The 11,152-nt window shown below is 33.9% G+C and overlaps 1 protein-coding gene across 1 annotated transcript in view; it reads left to right on the top strand.

The window, feature by feature from the left end:
- The first annotated feature begins 367 nt into the window (after positions 1 to 367).
- Positions 368 to 11,152, top strand: part of LOC117168816 (heat shock protein 60A) — a 39,797-nt gene continuing 29,012 nt past the window's right edge. Inside the window, exon 1 of the mRNA XM_033354655.1 lies at positions 368 to 522. The gene's annotated coding sequence lies outside the window, so the exon portion shown is untranslated. The remainder of the gene's footprint in view (positions 523 to 11,152) is intronic.

The raw sequence follows: 11,152 nt of genomic DNA, 5'->3' as shown, positions 1-11,152 counted from the left end.
AATAATATACACATTCACGTGCACGAAACCATGGATACACTTTAGTTTGCCACCTCCTTGTAGATTGCGCTAGTGTCGTTGTAAGTGGTGAAACGCGCCCATGGGAGTTGACCATGATAATAGGAAACACGGGACTAGGCATGCCATCCTAACTTCGACGAGCGGAGTTAAATGAATGGTGGGGGGAGAATTCCATGAGTGGGGAGAGCCGCCATCTTACGATGTGCCATTTGATTATGTGCACGAGCATTTTTGCCGGCAAACTGTGCATCAAAATATAAACATGTTTGTCACAGTACATCATAAGGTGGCGGACCTCCCCCCTTATTGCATCACCCCACACTGGCATGCCTTGTCCCTTGTTTCCTATGTCCATGGAGTCGACCTAGCCTGGATCACGCCGCCTGACTTGAAATCTTGAGTGTTCAGTAGTCAGTAGTTACTACGCAAGAACCAGGAAAATCGGTGAACGTGTCTTACGTATCGTACAATCATTTTGAGCGAAATCGGAGAAACTTTAAGGTATGATCAGAATATAATTAAGGAACATGCCAGTTATTTATATTCACAAATTTGTAGATACAGAGTTATGTTCGATTAGAAAGCATAAGAATGATCATTAAACGAATGCCGGTTGTGTTTCGGTTAAACTCTTCATCTTGAACAGTAAAGATTCAATTATAATTTGTCAACATTAATTGTATTGTAAATTTATATTGCTTAACACAATTGAAACATATGTTTATCCCAATCATGTTGATCTTTGAATCTAACTTTTAAGCTGTATTTAATGCACATGGAAATTTACATAATCACATGTGGGCCTCTGGTAGAGGTTGCGAAAAGATAAGAAATTAGAACTACTTTCTTAGATTTTATCACAATTCTTAATATCCGCTTATAAACAAATATAGTATTCCTTATCTATTTAACCAGCTTCAATTTACCATTTTTTATTTATTATATCCTTTGAAATAGCTTTAGCTTCAAGATATGCGTCTCTGTGCGTGCGTACAAAAGGCAAGATTCTTGAATTAGGAATTTGAGCGTGCACTTCTCTCGGTATAATCATTTATTAAGGGCATGTGATACTTAGGAAATTGCCCATTTTACAAGTTTTAGGTTCCCCCGGCTTTTTTTTCTAGAATAATAAATATTTTGTCTTACTAATTTGGCAAATGATAGCGAACATGCTAACGGACGTCCCCACACACTTTTTTTGTAGGTTAATTAAAAAGTTTTAATTTAGCAAAATGTGATTAATTTGCATAGCGCTTAGGAAATAGTATCTATTTTTTCAGTGTTAGATTCCCCTGGCTTTTTTCCTAGGATAAGAGACATTTTGCCTTCAAAATCTGGGAAATGATAACGAACACGCTAACGGACGTCCCCACACTTTTTTTGTATTTTTTTTTTACTAAAAAATGTTTGATGTTGCTAACAACGTGCGTGTATATTTCGAGGTTATGTGTGTTACAATTCACCCGAGCGTTACTTCCAAACTACACAATACTTTTGGCCGAAAACTTTGGACTTACAAATAAACATAGTAACTAATCTCCCGAAACTAACCTTATTTGCAGGCAATCAAAAAAGTTTATTTCATAAATAATTTCCAGATTATCGGAAAGGCAGCGATGAAAAACGACGTAACCTCAAAATAATGCATATGCATAAAGTTTTTATTTAGCACAATAAATTTTTTTGTTATTATCCTTCAAAAAAGAGTCCGGGGACGTCCGTTACGATATTTTATAGCGTCTCCGAATTCAGTTTTTAAGCATTTTCATTTTTGTGGAAAAAAAGCCGGGAAAATTGTAAGTATCACATGCCTTTAAGAGAGGAACATATTTTTGTGCTTCAGCGAACATTAGGACTTGTCACTTTATCGCCATTTCCCAGCTAAATTCACTTTGTCGTGTGCTGATGGGAAAACCGTGGTATCAAATACACAGAACAAAACTTTATTTTTGTAATATATTCATAATAAGGAATAATTTGTATCATTTCATTACATAGTTCTTAAAATATAAAAACTAATTTAAAAATACGTTTCTACCGAAAAAATTAGTTCTTACGAAGATATTAACAAAATATGGACAAAATCTCATGTATTGGGTCCATTTTCCTTCCCGCACTCAAAGAAGTACAGTTAGCTGGTGGGTAAGTGAAAATACCTAATATCGCCGCAAAAAATCAGCGACCCTCGACTTTGGAAGGCAGTAGCTCCACAGGAAAATATGCCAGGAGGTTCTCATAACGATTACAGGAATCTGCTAAGTTTTCTGAATAAAATGGCGTTTCTTTCATTTTTGTACAAAAATTTCGTTTAGAGCTGTTAATTAGAATACAAGTAAAAATGATCTGGCTAGGTCCACCGCCCACAGACCTGTGCTTTCACATGACCCCAGAGCTAATAATGTTGAAAAAAATTTTTTTTTAATACTGGTGTGTTCTATAGCATGTTCAAAATGCAATAGAGATCTTACAATTTTTCCATGTAATTTTTGCAAGCTATTTTGTTGAAGTTTTTTATTTATGAATTGAATAGAGTTATCGCGCTGCTTAAGGACATGTGATACTTACAGTTTCCCCGGCTTTTTTCCACAAAACTGAAAATTTTTATAAACTGAATTCAGAGATGCTATAAAATATCATAACGGACGTCCCCGGACTCTTTTTTGAGGGATAATAACAAAAACAATTTATTGTGGTAAATGAAAATTTTATGCATATGCATTATTTTGAGGTTACGTCGTTTTTCATCTCTGCCTTTCCGATAATCTGGAAATTATTTATGAAATCAATTTTTTTGATTGGCTGCAAACAAGATTAGTCCCGGGAGATTAGTTACTATGTTTATTTGTAAGTCCAAAGTTTTCGGCCAAAAATATTGTATAGTTTAGAAGTAACGCTCGGGTGAATTGTAACACATAACCTCGAAATATACACGCACGTTGTTAGCAATATCAAAAATTTTTTGATAAACAAAACACTAAAAAAGTGGGCGGGGACGTCCGTTAGCATGTTCGCTATCATTTCCCGGATTTTGAAGGCAAAATAATTCTTATCCTAGGAAAGAAGCCGGGAGAATCTAACACTGAAAAAATTGATACTATTTTCTAAGCGCTATACAAATTAATCACATTTTGCTAAATTAAAAATTTTTTGAATTAACCTACAATGAAGTGTGTAGGGACATCCGTTAGCATGTTCGCTATCATTTTCCAAATTTTTAAGACAAAATATTTATTATTCGAGAAAAAAAGCCAGGGGAACCTAAAACTGGTAAAATCGTCAATTTTCTAAGTATCACATGCCCTTAATGACAACCTGTAGGGTACCGTTCACTGATTCCTATTTTGTCCAGAAAACTGAAGAAAAATGATCCTTGCGCGATAAAAGTCACTCAAAATAATCATAAGTTTAATGTGCAAATACTTGCAAAACGATATTTTTAAAAAATAAGATCTCTACTACATTTTAAACATGTTGTTGAACCCACCAAAATTTTTTCAAAAATTATTAGCTCTGGGGTCATGTGAAAGTACAAGTCTTTGAGCTGTGGGCATAGGTATAGTTTTTTTACTTGTATTTTATTGAACAGCTTTGAACGAAATTTTGTACAAAAATGAAAGAGACACCATTTTATTCAGAAAACTTATGAGATTCATGCAATCGTTGTTCGAACCTCCTGACATTTTTTTCTACAGAGCTTCTGCCTTCCAAAGTCGAGGACCGACGTTTTTTTTGCGGCGATATTAATTGCTGACATCATAGGCCGATTGGTAAAACTACAGAAATGCACGAATATGGTCGAAAAAAGTGTCACTCTGTTACGGTTTTCCGGAACTCTAGCTTTTTAATCTTAAAAATTTCGATTATCTTCAGTTTTGATAAGGAAGTGTCTAAACGTCCGGGCACAAGCCACGCCCTCTTTCCTATTCCAGCATCCCCTTACCAGGTTCTTCCATTTATAAGGGGACCTTTAGGTACATACTGGTACATACTAGAGGTTTTCTGAGACAAATTAAGACGACACAATTTTGGCATATTTTCGAAAAAAATGCATTTTAAAAATTGCGAACGGATGGTCATCGAGCCCGTGTAAAATTATTTAAAAGCGTCGGTAGGTCCCTAGTAGAGCGCTCAGCAGATTCCCGCAAAGTCGCGCTTTCGATTCTCGCTATCCGTACTTTTTAATTAATTTTTCTTTATTTATCACAATGCTTGTTTATTCTATTTTTGAATAACATGTAATAAAGTTATACCATTTAATGAATATTTATTCCTCATTTTCGAAAAAACTATCGCATTTTTATAATCGCTCGTTTGGACAATTGTGCATTTTATTGAAAATTTGTATTCTTCAATAGTTTCTAGTATTGACAATTTTAAATTAAAGTTGAGAGAAAGTGTTGCAAACAAAAATTTAAAAAATAAATACAAAATTAAAATGTTTTCCGAAAACTACTGGTATATTTCGTATTTATTATTGAAATTTGTATTTGAAACACTTTGTTCCTGCTTTAATTAAAAAATATAAATACTTGGCACTATTAAAGTATAAAGGATTTTATACTAGCGAGAATCGAACTTGCAACCTTGCGATTAAACGTGGTCCTTTGAGTGAGTGGCTGATAAGAAATGGAAGAATTTGCTCAAACCATTTTATATTAGGTAAGATGAATTAGATACATTTTACACAAGGCTGTAGTAATCAAGTTCTAACCTGCAAATTAAATTGCCTCCTTTTACTCAATAAATACCAGCATTAGATATTTTTGAAATACTTAGTAGTACTTTGTTTTTAAATGAAAGTGTGCATACAAAGGAAAAAGGTGTTTACTTTGATAATTGTTGCGTAATGTAAAAGTTTCGAATGTTTAGGTTAGCTGAAGTTACTATTTTAAAATTTCATGTTACGGGAAAATTATTAAAATAAATAGTTTTTCCCTGTGCATACTTACTTGAATATACAAAAATGAGTACTGCTTCTTGTTTAAAAATAATTTAATTCTAGTACCTATTAGTTCAGCAAAGTGAGATGAATAGATTTTAAGGTTAGAGGTTGAGTCGAACAGCCTTCCCATTACAATTGGCTTCAACAACATATATGACTAGATATCCGTGAGTTATAATCAATCTATATTTTCTGACAAGCTTTTTTCTTGCTCATTGATTAGGACGTCTAGCTGATCTTACCGGTGTAAATAACCCCGGCTGGGTTCCTTACAAACATTTATTTTTTCCTACATTGTTCTCAAATCTGTGCTCACGGCATAACCTACATTTTGCCAAGGAACCCAGTCTGGGTTGTTTACACCGTTAAGATCAGCTGGACGTCCTAATAAATTATAAAGCACAAAAATTTGTCAGAAAATATTGATTGATTGTAACACACGGATATCTTGTCATATATGTTGTTGAAGTCAATTGTAACGGGAAGGCTGTTCGACTTAAGCTCTAACCCCAAAATCTATTCATCTCACTTTACTGAATTAATAGTTACTAGAATTAAATTATTTTTAAACACTAAGCAGCACTCATTTTTTTATATTCAAGTAAGTATGCACAGGGAAAAACTGTCTATTTAAATCATTTTCGCGCAACATGAAATTTTAAAATAGTAGCTTCAGCTAACCTAAACATTCGAAACTTATACATTATGCAACAATTATCAAAGTAAAAACCTTTTTCCTTTGTATGCACACTTTCATTTGAATTTGCAGCTTAGAATTTGATTGTTACAGCCTTGTATAAAATGTATCTAATTTAATAGTTGGAATTTTATGAAATGATATTACACGATCTCTTCCATGCTTGTTCGTACAACCCACAATAAAAAACGCAATTGCCATTTTCTTTAAATAAAGCAATACATTGATTCTCGAAAATTACATTGCATACGTTTCAGTGCTTAAAACACGAGTGCCGTACTACAGGGTTTCGGACATTTTGAAATGACGTCACAAGTGGAAATACTCAATACTTTTACACCGGCTCGATTACCATCCGTTCGCAATTTTTAAAATTATCATTTCAAACAAGAAAAGAATACCTGAAGATCCCCTTGTTAGACTAGACCATTTTATAATTTTTTTAAAGCCTCTGATTTTACTTTTCTACACTGAACATGAATCCTGTAGAAAAGAGTGTTTGTCTAAAAAAAATTGTCATGGTAGTGTCAACGTGTATCTCTCACCCGCTCGCCGGTGTACCCCCCCCCCTCCTCTCGAAAAAATAACATTCAAAAGCTGTCCAATCGAAGGCATCCCAAGCCCTTTCCAATGGTTCTAGCATTGTTCTTTACACAATGATACATGTGTTCTAGCCACTAGATAAGTAGAGCTTATGAATGTTATGATCCCCACGCGTGAAGTAGTTCGATATTCTATATGAAAAGTTCCATGAATTGCTAGCAGATTGTGCAATAATCGATAGTTACAACATCGGTTAGAATTTGTATCCCTTTTGCATTTCATGAAGTGCTCAAGCACCTTTATACAATGTAATTTATCAGACGAAACGTAATTTTGAAGAAAAAAACATTAATTTAAAAGTTTGTTATTTTTACCCTTCCACATCCTTCCTTTTGGTGACCATATAGGCTGATGTAGGTTTTCCTGGTACATGTCTGTATTCTAATCCATCATTTTGGGTTGGCCATTTAAAAATTTTAAACTTTAACATCATATTTAAAATCATCGACTCGTACAACCCCTATAGTCACAATTTGTCAAAAAATGCATCAATTGTTGATGTAGACGTCTGTCATTTTGGAATCGCCATCTTCAAGTTGAATCTTTTAACATCATATTTGAAATCACGTACCACGAAAACACTAAATTATATACAATTTCAACAAATCTTCCATTTTTACCAGGGTTCTAATGCTTCTGGCCCACTGTAAATTGGTTTATTCCTACCATAAAAGTATACTTCACTACGTGGCGACGAAGATTTAAAGAAAACATTTGATAACACATTTAAGTGTAAATAATAAAAAATTGCCAATACGAGGTTGCGTTGTTTTTTTTGTACCGCAGGGTTTTAAGCTGGGAGATAGAGTGCTGATCCTCGAATACTTCGAGTACTTCGTACTTCAACGAATACTTCTTTTTACCCTAAACTGTTGATACTTTTAAAATATATACTCTGCTTTTTCTAAATTATTTTCTAGCTTTAATAATGACGAGATAGTTCCATATAATAATAGAATTCAGCATACATAAATTAGTTAGTTGGAATTTAATCGATAATTTCGTTAACAAAGCCCCGTGCAAAATGATCAAATAAAAATCCAACTCTAACCAAAAATGCCTTCGACATGTTGGGCAGTATAAGCTTGTGACAACATTTCAACAAAGAAATGTTTTTATAAGATGAAGTGATCCCAGAAGAAAAGCCTTTTGTATCTTGCTCACGATGTACTAAGCCTGACGCTGGCAAACCGGGATTTTGTCGAGTTCGCTGAGAAATGAAGGTTTCATACCTCCAAGGGAGCCGATTATGCCAGAACCACAATATGGACTTTTTGGTACAGCCTGCTCAGTTCGAAAAGAAGAGATTGATATTTCGCCAGTTTTTCTTTCTCTTTTGCCGTTATATTACCATCGGCTCGGGCCGAGAATTCAATAATGTAAATTATCTTCGTCTTCAGGTCTTGAAGTACAATTTCAGTCTTTGTAGCACTGGTATATCGAGTGGAGGAGAATGAGAAATTCCAGAGGATATTATACTGCTCGTTCTCCACAACGGATTCCAGTTGCTCCTGGGCGTATGGCAAGATGGACATTAAATCAACACCATAGGAGTGCCGAAGATGGTAATATAACACTTTTAGAGACTAATTCTTTCTCTATATTTACCCGTAGCGTGCATACTTTGAGCATTCACTGCGAACATGTCTAAGTGTTTTTGGCTTTTGCTTGCACGCTCAGCAGTTTATATCGCCTGCAGGTACATTCATTATGCGCTCTCGGTAAACTAAGACGACGTACTTGAATTTACGAACGTTCATTTGAACGAAATTAAAAAAAATACATTTTTCAAATTTTTTTGCTTAAACAAATTTTAACGTCAAAAAAATATTCTGTCGGAAAGAATTGTCGAATAAAATTTATTTTAAGGGGTTACCTACCCTTACACATTATCCATTATTTAGACCTGCCGAATGCAAGTTTGATTGTCGATATTTGAAAATATAAAGACGTCACGAATTCTCTTTTTTATCTCACTACTTAAAGAGTTGGTGAGAATGCTCGGCGAGACCCCTAAAAACCACCCTTAATATGTCCTCACCTAAAATGTTAAAATTGAAAAGTTTGATTGTCGATATTTGGAAATACAAAAACGTCAAAAATTATCTTTTTTTATCTCAATAATTATAGAGTGGTTGAGAAAGTTCGGCGAGACCCCTAAAACCCACAACCACTAAACACACGCCTAAAATGTTAAAAATTACAAGTTTGATTGTCGATATTTGAAAATACAAAAACGTCAAAAATCCTCTTTTTTCTAACTAATTATAGAGTGAGTGAGAAAGTTCGGCAAGACCCCTAAAAACCACCCTTAATATGTCCCCACCTAAAATGTTAAAAATGGCAAATTTGATTGTCAATATTTGAAAGTACAAAAACGCCAAAAATTCTGTTTTTTTACCTCGATAATTATAGAGCAGTGAGAAAGTTCGGCAAGACCCGTAAAAACCACCCTTAATATAGCCGCACCTAAAATGTTAAAATCGACAAGCTTCATTGTCGATATTTGAAAAAACAAAAACGTCAAAAATTCTCTTTTTTTACCTCACTAATTGTAAAGGGAGTGAGAAAGTTCGGCAAGACCCCTGAATACCACCCCTACTATACCCACACCTACAATGTTAAAAATGACAAGTTTGATTGTTGATATTTGAAAATACAAAAACGCCAAAAATTCTGTTTTTTTTTTACCTCGATAATTATGGAGCGGTGAGAAAGTTCGGCAAGACCCCTAAAAACCACCCTTAATATATCCGTACCTAAAATGTTAAAAATCACACGTTTGATCGTCGTTATTTGAAAATACAAAAACGTTAAAAATTCTCTTTTTTTATCTCACTAATTATAGAGTGGGTGAGAAAGTTTGGCAAGACTCCTAAATACCACCCTTAATATGTTCTCACCTAAAATGTTAAAATCGACAAGTTTGATTATCGATATTCGAAAATATAAAAAGGTCAAAAATTCTTTTGACGTTTTTATTTTTTCAAATATTGACAATCCATCTTATAATTTTTAACATTTTAGGCGTGGGTATATTAGGGGTGGTTTTTAGGGGTCTTGCCGAACTTTTTCACATGCTAAGCCATGTGTAGTGTCACTGGAATCAAATGGGAGACAAAGCTCCTCTGCGGCACGGTAATAAAACGCCACAGCATTGACGACTTCATGTTGTACGAGTCACATCAGAGAATCTGTGCTTTTTAGAATTGAGCAGGCTGTAGCCAGACCTATTCTTCGGTGAATATACTTAAAGCTAAGCAAACTTTTACCGCCCCTTTACATCGAGGGAGGTATATTAGGGTGGCCCAAAAAATCAAATTTGAGAAATTTTAACGGGCTTGTTGGCCAAATCATTCTCGTAGGCAAATAACATTTATGCCAATTTTTTTATTAAAAGAAAAAAAATTTTAGAACTCGCTTCGGCCATTTTGATGTCTTATTGAGTTTATCATGTAAAATGTTTCCTATTTTATTTCTTCGATTTTGGACGGGAAATTGAAGTCAATTTATTTGGCATTTGATATGCTTATTTACTTATCAGTGAATATTGCATTTATCGCATTTTTATGTCTCAAAAATATTATGCAACAGTTTTAGGCATATCAAAAATGGCATAAAATGACAATATTTGGAGGCTCATTTTGATCCTCATATATAGTATACTTGTTTAACTTGACATTTTGAAGAGACATTCTTTAAACTATTGAGAATAGATTTCTAAAAAAAAAAAAGATTAAACGTTTAACCCTCTGATGGCGCACATTTTCCCGTTCATGGCGCACCTGGGTATGTAGGTACCCAGAACATATTTCAGAGATGAAAACTGTGTAGAATACATATTTTTCAACTTTTCAGGAATTAAATAAAATATTTAGAATGTCAGGAATACAGCTGTATAAGTTTGGTATTGATATTTTAATTAGGCAAAATATAGTAAAATTGTAAACAAAACAAATTTACAAAAATGAACAAAACCTATCGAAAATGGCAAAAATCGCCTTTTCTTCGGGTATTTCCTTAAAATTGTGTAAAATTAAAAAACTTTTAGTGATTCATAAACTGTACATTTCCAACTGTAAGGCCATGTTATCAGTTATTTTATCATCAAAGAAAAGTATACTCATTTTTCGAATCTGAAGATTGTGAATATATGCCCACAAAGCGCTTCAAATGCTTATAACTCGAATAGATGCTGACTTTCGAGTAGGGTCACATGCTTCAGAATTAGGCCTTATTTTTCACCTAATTTAGCAACCCCTACCCCCACATCCCTCTTCTTATCTTCTTCAGAATTTTCACTTTTATACTACCTCTGGGTACCTACGGAGTAATAATAAGTTGATAAATCTATAGTTGCTCTCTCTGTTATACTTGTAGCTGGTGTTAGGACTTCTCTACTTTTAATCAGCAATTTTTTTGGTTGAAAATAGATAAATACCTTATGGTAATATATACATTAGGGTGGTCTAAAAATGCATGGCAACATTTTTTTACATGCTAGAGGGCAACGATCCCCTCACCCATTTTACTTCAAATCCGAAAAAAGAAATTCCCTTTTTTATTTTTTTATTTTAAGAGGTGCCGGTATTGACTTGGAAGTTTCCCATATAAAATGCATGAAGAAAAATAACTTTTTTTAGTTTTTAGAATAATTTTTTAGGGTTTGAAAAAATTTGACGGGAAATTATGTGGGGCCTGTTTAGAATTATCCAACAAAGAATTTCATGTATCAGACATATGGGTTTGACACACCTAACACACCCCCACGAGCACCTGAAAACTATCCTTAAGGGCATGTGACACAACTAAATTCCTATATTACCGACCTCACTTTTTCAGTTCACTGAATGTTTTTTTGAACCTTAGAACTTTTTTTGTAAATAAAA

Source organism: Belonocnema kinseyi, chromosome 3, assembly GCF_010883055.1.
Source record: "Belonocnema kinseyi isolate 2016_QV_RU_SX_M_011 chromosome 3, B_treatae_v1, whole genome shotgun sequence".
NCBI classification, from domain to species: domain Eukaryota; kingdom Metazoa; phylum Arthropoda; class Insecta; order Hymenoptera; family Cynipidae; genus Belonocnema; species Belonocnema kinseyi.
Note: the sequence above shows the minus strand (reverse complement) of the source record. Positions and strands in the feature narration are given on the sequence as shown.